A 10,459-nucleotide genomic window follows, 5' to 3' on the forward strand; every position below is an offset into this window, starting at 1 on the left:
ACATCCCCACTTCTGACCTTCTGATTGAAGGAAGGTCATTGATGAAGCAGCTGAAGATGGTTGGGCTGAGGACATTACCCTGAGGAGCGCCTGCAGTGATGTCCTGGAGCTCAGATGATTGACCTCCAACAACCACAACCATCTTCCTTTGCGCTAGGTATGACTCCAGCCAGTGGAGGGTTTTCCCATTGACCTCAGATTTGCTCGGGCTCCTTGATGCCATACTCGGTCAAATACTGCCTTGATGTCAAAGGCAATCACTCACACCTCACCTCTTTTGTCCATGTTTGAACCAAGGCTGTCATGAGGTCAGGAGCTGAGTGGCCCTGGCAGAACCCAAACTGAGTGTCACTGAGGCAGGTTATGGCTAAGCGAGTGCCGCTTGATGGCACCTTCCATCATTTTACTGATGATTGAGAGTAGACTGATGGGGCCTAAAGTGATGGAAGGTGTCATCAATATTGCCATCAAGCAGCACTAGCAGATATGTCCTTTTGGATTCGGCCAGTAGAGATGCTTCCGAGCCACTCTTGGTGATGGACATTGAAGTCCCCCACCCAGAGTACATTCTGTGCTCTTGCCACCCTCAGTGCTTCCTCCAAGTGCTGTTCAACATGGAGGAGTACTGACTCATCAGCTGAGGGAGGGCAGTAGGTGGTAATCAGCAGGAGGTTTCCTTGTCCATTGTTTGATCTGATGCCATGAGACCTCATGGGGTCCAGAGTCGATGTTGAGGACTTCCAGGGCAATTCCCTCTCTACTGTACCGACACCTCTGGTGAGTCTGTCCTGCCCGTGGGACAGTACATACCCAGGGATGGTGATGGCAGTGTCTGCGACATTGCCTGTAAGGTATGATTCTGTGAGTATGACTGCGTCAGGCTGTTGCTCTCCCAACTTAACACAAGCCACCAGATGTTACTAAGGAGGACTTTGCAGGGTCGACAGCGCTGGGTTTGCCATTGTCATTTCTGGTGCCCAGGTCGACGCCGGGTGGTCCGTCTGGTTTCATTCCTTTTTATTGACTTCGTAGTGTTTAGTTTCAATTGAGTGGCTCGCTCGGCCATTTCAGAGGGCATGTAAGAGTCAACCACATTGCTGTGGGTCTGCAGTCGCATGCAGGCCAGACAAGAACAGCAGATTTCCTTCACTAAAGGGCATGAGTAAACCAGATGGGTTTTTACAACCATCAACAATGGTTTCATGGCCATCATTAGACTTGCTTTTTAATTGCAGATTTATTATTTGGATTTAAATTTCAATGGTGGGATTTGAACCCACGTCCCCTGAGCAATACCCTAGGTGTCTGGGTTACTAATCCACTGACAAGTCCACTGACAAGACCACTACGCCACCACCACCCCTCGTGACCATACTGCAATTAGTTTTGGCATAATCATGTGAAAGGACAAATATACAACAGAAGTAAAAGTTCTAAATTGGGGGAAGGCAAATTTTACAAAACTGAGAGGTGACTTGGTGGATGTGGACTGGATACAACTACTTGAAGGAAACCCCAAAGATGTTCTATCAGTACATTAAGAGCAAGAGGATAACTAAGGAAAGGGTACGGCCTATCAGAGATGTACAAGGGAACGTATGAGTGGATGCAGGAGATGTGTGTGGGGTTCTTAATGAGTTTTTGTCTCTGCCTTCACAAAGGAGAGGGATGATGCAGACAAAGAAGAGGAGTGTGAAATATTAGATACGATAAGCATAATGAGAGTGGAAGTACTAGAGAGTCTGACATCCTTCAAAATGAATAAATCACCAGGGCCAGATGGTTTGCATCTGAGGTTGTTAAAGGAAGCCAGGGAGGAAATAGTGGATGCGCTGAGGATCATCTTCAAATCCTCACTGGATATGGGGGAGGTGCCGGAGGATTGGAGGTCTGCGAACGTTGTACTATTATTTAAAAAGGATGTGAGGGATAGGCCAAATAATTATAGGCCGGTCAGTCTGACCTTGGTGGTGGGTAAATTATTAGAATCAATTCTGAGGGACAGGATAAACTGCCACTTAGAAAGGCAAGGATTAATCAGGGATAGTCAGCATGGATTTGTTAAGGGAAGGTCATATCTCACTAACTTGATTGAGTTTTTGAGGAAGTAACAAGAAACATTGATGAGGATAGTGTCGTGGATGTGGTCTACATGGATTTTAGTAAGGTCCCACATGGCAGACTGGTCAGTAAAATGAAAGCCCATGGAATACAGGGGAATGTGGCAGGTTGGATCCAAAATTGACTCAGTGAAACAAAGGATAGTTATCGACGGATGTTTTTGCGAATGGAAAGCAGTTTTCAGTGGCATTCCACAGGGCTCAGTGTTGGGTCCCTTGCTGTTTGTGGTATATATTAATGATTTGGAATTAAATGTGGGAGGCATGATTGGGAAATTTGCTGATGACACAAAAATTGGCCGTGTAATTGATAGTGAGGAGGATAGCTGTAGACATCAGAATGATATGAATGGATTGGTTGAGTGGGCGGAAAAGTGGCAAATGGAATTCAACCTGGGGAAGTGTGAGGTAATGCATTTGGGGAGGGCAAACAAAGCAAGGGAATACACAATAAACGGGAAGATATTGAGAGGGGTAGAAGAAGTGAGAGACTTTGGAGTGCATGTCCACAGGTCCCTGAAAGTGGCAGGACAGGTAGCTAGAGTGGTGAAGAAGGCATATGGAATGCTTTCCTTTTTTGGCCAAGGTATAGAATAGAAAAGCAGGGATGTAATGCTAGAACTGTATAAAACGGCGGTTCGGCCACAGCTGGAGTATTGCGTACAGTTCTGGTCACCACATTACAGAAAGGACATAATTGCTCTGGAGAGAGTACAGAGGGGATTGACAAGAACGTTGCCAGGGCTTGAAAGTTGCAGCTATGAGCAAATATTGGAGCAACTCGGGTTGTTTTCCTTAGAACAGAGGAGTCTGAGGGGTGACTTGAATGAGGTGTACAAAATTATGAGGCGCCTAGACAGAGTGGACAGTAAGGACCTGTTTCCCCTGGTGGGGAGGTCAGTTACCAGGGGGCACAGACATAAGGTGATTGGTAGAAGGATTAGAGGGGACATGAGGGGAAACGTTTTTACCCAGAGGGTGGTGGGTGTCTGGAATTCGCTGCCAGGAATGGTGGTGGAGGCAGAAACCCTCAACTCATTTAAAAATACCTGGACATGCACCTGAAGTGCTGTAACTTGCAAGTCTGCGGATCAGGTGCTGGAAGGTGGGAATAGATTGGGTGGCTAGTTTTTTCGGCCAGAGCAAACGCGATGGGCTGAATGGGCTCCTTCTGTGCCCTAATTTTTCTATGATTCTATGGAAATTGCCAGCACTGACACAGATCATTTCATTAGTACATTGATATTGGACTGACTATAAGGAGAAGCTAGTTAAACACATAATGGTGAAAGGAATGGAAGATAGCGTTGGTTGTTCCAGATGAAGAGGGATAGACAGAGGTGCGGGTACAGCAGACTTCAGACAGTAATCAGCCCTTTCAGATACTGTGGGTGGCTCTGAAAAGAGCCTTTGAGTATTTGAAAAAATCCTGGCAGATTGACTTGGTTTTGGTGCCCGGAGCACTGGTTTTCTTGGGCAGCAACACGGCCTGGATATTAGGCAGCACTCTACCCTGAACGATGGTCACCCCTCCCAGCAGCTTGTTGAGCTCCTCATCATTGAGGACGGCCAGCTTTAGGTGTCTGGGGATGATGCAGGTCTTCTTGTTGTCCCGGGCCGCGTTACCGCCCAGCTCGAGGATTTCAGCGGTCAGATACTCGAGCACAGCAGCCAGATAGACCTGGGCTCTGGCACCCACACGCTCAGCATAGTTACCCTTTCTCAGGAGCCTGTGAACACGGCCCACCGGGAACTGCAGTCCAGCCCGGGAGGAGCGAGACTTGGCCTTGGACCGAGCTTTTCCGTTGGTCTTTCCTCTTCCAGACATTTCCACAATCTCACAAATACTTTCACAATGAATGGATAATTTCGTCAGCATTAAACATACACATGGGGTAGTCAGGATGGTCGAGCAGTCTGAGACGGTTCATTCAGATCACAATTCTCTCTGCAGGGGTGGGTTCAAATTCCCCTTCTGATAAGTTGTGTTTTGACATGACTAGAGGTATTTGGGAGTAGCGATGAAGAACAAACAGAGATCACGAAAGAATATTGACAAGCAAAATCAAAACAAATCCAAAGATGTTTCATCAATACATTGCAGTCAGAGGCAACTGAGGAAAGAGTAGGGCCCATCAAAGACCTAAAAATGTAACCTATGTGTCAGTGTGGAAGATGTTGGTATGTTTATTAATGAATATTTTACTGTCTTCACAAATGAGGGGGGTGATGCAGATATTGTAATTAAGGAGAAGGAGTGTGAAGTTTTGGACATGATAAACTGAGGGAGAGAAGAAGTATAAATGGGATTAGCATCCTTGAAAGTGGATAAATCATCAGGGCCGGATGAAATGTTCCCCAGGCTGTTAAAAGAAGTCAGGGAGGAAATAGTGGAAGGTCTGACCATCAGTTTCCAATCCCTCACTGGATACGGGTGTGATATCAGAGGATTGGAGGTCTCGTAACACTGCAATAAAAGCAAAATTCTGCAGATGCTGCAAATCTGAAATAAAAACTAGTTGCATTGGAAATACACAGCAGATCTGGCAGCAACTGTGGAGAGAGAAGCAAAGTTAACGTTTCTGTTCTGATGAAAGGTCACTGACCTGAAATGTTAACTTTGTTTCTCTCTCCACAGATGCTGCCAGACCTGCTGTGGATGTCCAGCACTTTTTGTTTTTATTGCTAACATTGCACCATTGTTGAAAAAGGAAGCGAATGATCGACCAAATAATTAAAGGCCAGTCAGCCTAACCTCAATAGTGGGCGAATTATTGGAATTAATTCTTAGAGACAGGATAAACTGTCACTTAGAAAGGCACAGTATAATCAAGTACCGTCAGCATGGATTTGTTAAGGGAAGCTCCTGTCTGACTATCTTGATTGAATGTTTTTGAAGAAGTAACAAGGAGGATTGATGAGGATAGTGCAGTTGATCTGATCCACATGGATTTTAGCAAGACTTTTGACAAGGTCCCACATGGCAAACTGGTTAAAAAAAATAAAAGCACATGGGATCCAGGGGAATGTAGCAAGCTGGACACAAAATTGGTTCAGTGGCAGGAAACAAAAAGGAATTGGTTACAGGTGTTTTTGCAACTGGAGGACTGTTTCCAGTGGTGTTCCACAGGGCTCAGAACTAGGTCCCCTGCTTTTTGTGGTATATATTAATGATATGGACATAAATGTAGAGGGCACAATCAAGATGTTTGCAGATGACACAAAAATTGTCCGTGTTGTTGATAGGGAGGAGGATTGCTGTACACTGCAGGAAGATATCAATTGACTGGTCAGGTGGGCAGAGAAGTGGTAAATGGAATTCAAATTGGACAAGGGTGAGGTGATGCATTTGGGAGGTCAAAAAAGGCAAAGGAATACACAATTAATGGGAGAACACTGAACGGTGCAGAGGAAGTGAGGGACGTTGGAGTGAATGTCCACAGATCCCTGAAGGTAGCAGGACTGGTCAATAAGGTGGTTCAACAGGTATATGGAATCCTTTCCTTTATTAGCTGAGGTATAGAATATAAGGGTGACCTGGGTGTCCATGTCAATAAGTCACTGACAGCTAACATGCAGGTGCAGCAAGCAATTAGGAAGGCTAATAGTATGTTAGCCTTTATCACAAGAGGATTTGAGTACAGGAGTAGTGAATTCTTGCTTCAATTGTATAGAACCTTGGTTCGACAGCACTTGGAGTACTGTGTGCAGTTTTGGTCTCCTTACCTGAGGAAGGATATTATTGCCATGGAGGGAGTTCAATGAAGGTTCATCAGACTTGTTCCTGGGATGGTGGGACTGTTCTATGAAGAGAGATTGGGGAAACTGGGGCTGTATTCTCTAGAGTGTCGAAGAATGAGAGGTGATCTCATTGAAACCTACAAAATACTTAAAGGACAGTCAGGGTAGATGCAGCTAAGATGTTTCATCTGGATGGGGAGTCGAGAACCAGGGGCTCAATTTCAAAATAAGGGGGAAGCTCCTTAGGACAGAGATGAGGAGAAATTTCTTTACTCGGAGGGTTGTGAATCTTTGGAATTCTGTACCCCAGATGGCTGTGGAAGCTCAGTCGTTGAGTATGTTTAAAGCAGAGATTGACAGATTTGTAAATACAAATGACATAAGGGAATATGAGGAAAGTGTGGGGAAAAGGGCATTGAAGTGGATGATCAGCCATGATCATATTGAATGGTGGGGCAGGCTCGATGGGCTGAATGGCCGACTCCTGCTCCTATGTTCCTATGTTCCTAACTCCACATGATCGGCGAGGCAAATCTTCAGACCGACTTGGTGGATGGTGTAAACAGATATCACTGCTTCTGATCTTCACCAGAACAGAGAGTGAGATGTAACATTGAAAATCAAACAGACTGTGAGAGAATACAACAGAATAAAACACATGGAGAGACACTGTGGAATAACAAATAGATTTGATTGGAATGTTGAATTCTGATTGGAATGGATAAAACACCAGAAACAACAGATTAAATTGGGATTCTCATCACTATATTGATCTGAGACAGAAAAGCGAAACTGATGGAAAGAAGGGAAGAAGGAAGAAAAGAAACGATGGAACTGCTCACTTTTTTCAGTTTTTTCACTTGCCCCTCAAAGCTGGATGAAAAAAAAGTTGCATATAACAGAGAATTTCACCAAAAAGGGAGATTAAATGCTGCAGAAACCTTGGATCGAAGGATGCCCCAACAGATCACCTGTTTAACTGTCTCCTCACTGGGGGATTTCAATCAGTGAGTAATATTATTCTCTACCTTTTTTTGTTAAATGAACCCAGAACGGTCACTTGGAATTAATATTTGTGTTCCGACTCCTGAATAATAAAATTGTGAGTTTCTCGATATTTTCGGGACACATTTCCTGCTGAAAGAACTAAGAACTCTTTTCTAATTTACACAATACTATATACACACTCATCAAGCCTCCTGAGCTAGCATCCTTGGTGCTGCTCTCTCCTCCCAAACCTCATCTCATGTGACTGTTACATCATCACTTTGACAGTGGGAGTGATTGATCCCAATGTCTTCAGCATTAACCCTTTACATCCTTATTCTACACTGTCTGTCCAAAAAATGGGTGGAGGGAACTTGATTTATCGAAACACCAACAGCTGACAGTTGAAAATCAACTCAAACCCATCAGCGAGAGAGAGAGAGAGAGACTGTCAGAGTACTTCCTGCATCCAGTCCTGACCCTGTCACACTCAGCAGCTGCTCACCCAGACCCCACTCTCATCAACACTGAACATTGTTACCGAGACACTTCAAATACTGTTTATAAAAGGCAGGAAAGGTCAATGTTCACACTGCTGTATTGAAAAGAACAACGTTTCATATCTCCTCACTGTTTCTCGATAACCACATGAGACATAGGTTTTCTTATTTGGTTCCTTTGATTTTTCTTGTTCCTGACTGACAAATATTCCAAACCTCAGATAAACCCTCCCACTTGCGTCATGTCCCAGTCTCAGTCACAAGCAACACATAACAACACAAACACTCTGAAACATACAACGCAGTCACACTTTCCTTCAGTGACATTAATGTCGAGCTGTTTTCCAGGTTGAATGCAACTGTGAACAAATTTGTATCTAAGAAGTTGCCTTTGAAATATCAGCACTGAATTTCTGTCCAAGGAGGAACAGCCATTCCTAACTCACATTCTTCACAAAGGCTGTTTTTTCTTGTGACGAAAATTCATCACATAATTTGAATTCTCACTGAAAGTTCAGAAGACACAGATGGAAGTGGTTGACAAGGTAACTTATACATCACAAATGAGAACCAAGGCTCTGCTGGGAATTGAACCCAGGATCTCCTGTTTACAAGACAGGTGCTTTAACCAACTAAGCTACAGAGCCAGATGTTGTTATAATTAAAATCAGAGGAGTGCACTATTTATTCTCATATAATATCAATATCAAAGGAAAATACAGCAGATGCTGGAAATCTCAAATAAAAACAAGAAACGCTGGAAATACTCATCAGGTCTGGCAGCATCTGTGGAGAGAGAAGCAGAGTTAACGTTTCAGGTCAATGACCCTTCTTCAGACCCTTCTATATATTCTCATCCCACTTCTCCACAGGTCACAACATATATTTTAACTTTTCCCACTTCCTGAAACAGTCAATCACATACTCTATTCTTCCCAGAATAGAAGACACTGACCAGGTTTCTTTAATGAACAGCAAAATTATCAGTTTATTACAGAACAAGTTTTAACTAGTCATGAAATAAAACATAAATACACAGGTAGAAATTTTAAAAGTTCCCTTTTTACCTTAACCAACATTTAAAGCCCCTTTCTTACCACAGCCCCACACACGCACACACACATACACCGGTTAACTGAAAAAAAAAAGAATTATTGTTTCAATTCTGAGTTCTGTTAAAGACAAAAACAACACTTGGGCTGATTACTTGTTCATTCCTGAAGAAAACAGCAGATGAGATATGTTGTTCCAAAACTGGCAAACAGTCTAACTTCTGAGTATGCGTAGACAGGTCACCAGGGTCTTTTAGAACAGTTTTTTAGAGGCAGTGTTGAGAATTAATTTTAGCAGGCTTTCTTCAAAGACAGGAGAAGAGATGAATTGACACAGTGAAGTTCTCAGGGTCTTTTAAAGATTTGCTGCAAAACAACGTGGGTTGTGATCTTCTCTCCTTCCTTGACACTTCTTCAGGCTAACTTTATCAGCTGCTCACTACAGAAGGTAAAACACAATGACTGCGACAAATAAAAGCTTGTGATTTTTCTGCCCTCTTCGGTGAGTGCTGCTGCTGCCGGGTTTGTCCAATCAAGAGGCGCAACTGACTTCTCTGTCCACATTTCCCCCTGTTACCAGGGTTTCTGTTCGACATTTAACTTGAGTCATGTGACAACCAGTAAACATAGTTGCCAAATTAATATTTTCAGTACCCTCTTGAAAAAGAACTGGTCTGACATTTATTAAGTTTGACGATGAATTCCTCAAAAAGAATTTCACAAAAAAAAATTCTAAATCACTTCCATAACATCATGTACTTTCCCTGAGCTACAGGTTATTGCAAGTCTCTCTGGCTGTGTTTATTTTTGTTGATTTTGCACTCAGGTTCTTTCTGAATCCATGTGTTTGCAGAACTTTGTCAGTGAGAAACATGGAGATATGCTTAAAGATTTCCCTGCAAATTATTCATATCTCCGTCTTTCTCCGAACTTTGTAGAAACACATGAATGTGGGAATCACACACATCAGGCCGTCAAACCTCTCCGTTAAACATTGAAAGGTGACAGTGTTTATTGTGACGGGGTTCCATTTATTCAGACACATCTGGTATAAAAGTGCTCAAGAAATGATTCACACATGTAATGTATTTGTATATTATGTGCATGACATAATGACGTAAGTAAACAATTCCTTGCACTTGCCACGCTTGGTGTATATTTTCTCTGATGATGCCCCCTGAATATATTGGAGAAAATGGTGATGAGGATGAGATAAAAGTCTGTAAATATAGGCAGCAAGCAGCAGCAGGGACTGCAGTGAACAAGATCAGGCAGCTCCTGGTGACCTACCTGCTCGGATGGTGGAGATTTTAGGTGGATTGTGTGAAGCCTGGGCCACAGAATGTCTCTTCAGTTGAATGAGATACCGCAGGGTATTCCTGTGCATCTGATTCAAATTGCTTATTTGGGACAATATGGCTGCACACATATGGGATACATCGGAAGGTGAGGAACTTATGAGAGGGCTTGAGAACCATTCAGTTCATATATTGAAAGAATGGACATGTTTTTCAGAGCTAATAACATTTTGGAATTTGAAGGTGAAAGTGCAGAGGTCAAGACTCAGAATGAGGCAATTCTTGAGGGCAAGAAAGCAATTTTGCCAATGGAAATTAGCCTGGAAGTGTATGACCAGCTAACAAAGCTTCCTGCTCCCATCAAGGCAAAAGATGTGCCATTCAAAACAATCATCACCAAGTTGGAGGAACATTTCAACCCAAAGCCACTTGAGATCACGGCAAGCTAGAAATTTGGAAGCAGAAATCAGAAAAGTAGTGAAACAGTTGGTGAGTACATTGTGGCATGAAGAATTTATCACTACATTGCAACTTTGGCATATTCTTAGACCGTGCATTATGAGACAGATTTGTGCTTATATTGGTGGATGAGAAAAGATACTAAACACACAAAATCTCACATTCGAGCTCGCATGTAAGATTGCTCTTTCCATGGAGATTGCATCAAAGAATGCTCGAGAATTTCATCCTGTGCCAGTGATTGTAACACACTTCAGGGGAGCTTAATAAAACTGGTAAAATGGGCTTTCACATGGCAGTTA

General features: G+C 43.1%; 1 non-coding gene across 1 annotated transcript; it reads right to left on the reverse strand.

The window, feature by feature from the left end:
- Positions 1-7,921: 7,921 nt before the first annotated feature.
- On the reverse strand, positions 7,922-7,995 carry trnat-ugu (transfer RNA threonine (anticodon UGU)). Its single transcript has one exon. It is a non-coding gene; the product is annotated as a tRNA-Thr (tRNA).
- Positions 7,996-10,459: the final 2,464 nt, after the last annotated feature.

The sequence above is a fragment of the Heterodontus francisci genome, unplaced genomic scaffold (assembly GCF_036365525.1).
Source record: "Heterodontus francisci isolate sHetFra1 unplaced genomic scaffold, sHetFra1.hap1 HAP1_SCAFFOLD_51_2, whole genome shotgun sequence".
Lineage (NCBI taxonomy): Eukaryota > Metazoa > Chordata > Chondrichthyes > Heterodontiformes > Heterodontidae > Heterodontus > Heterodontus francisci.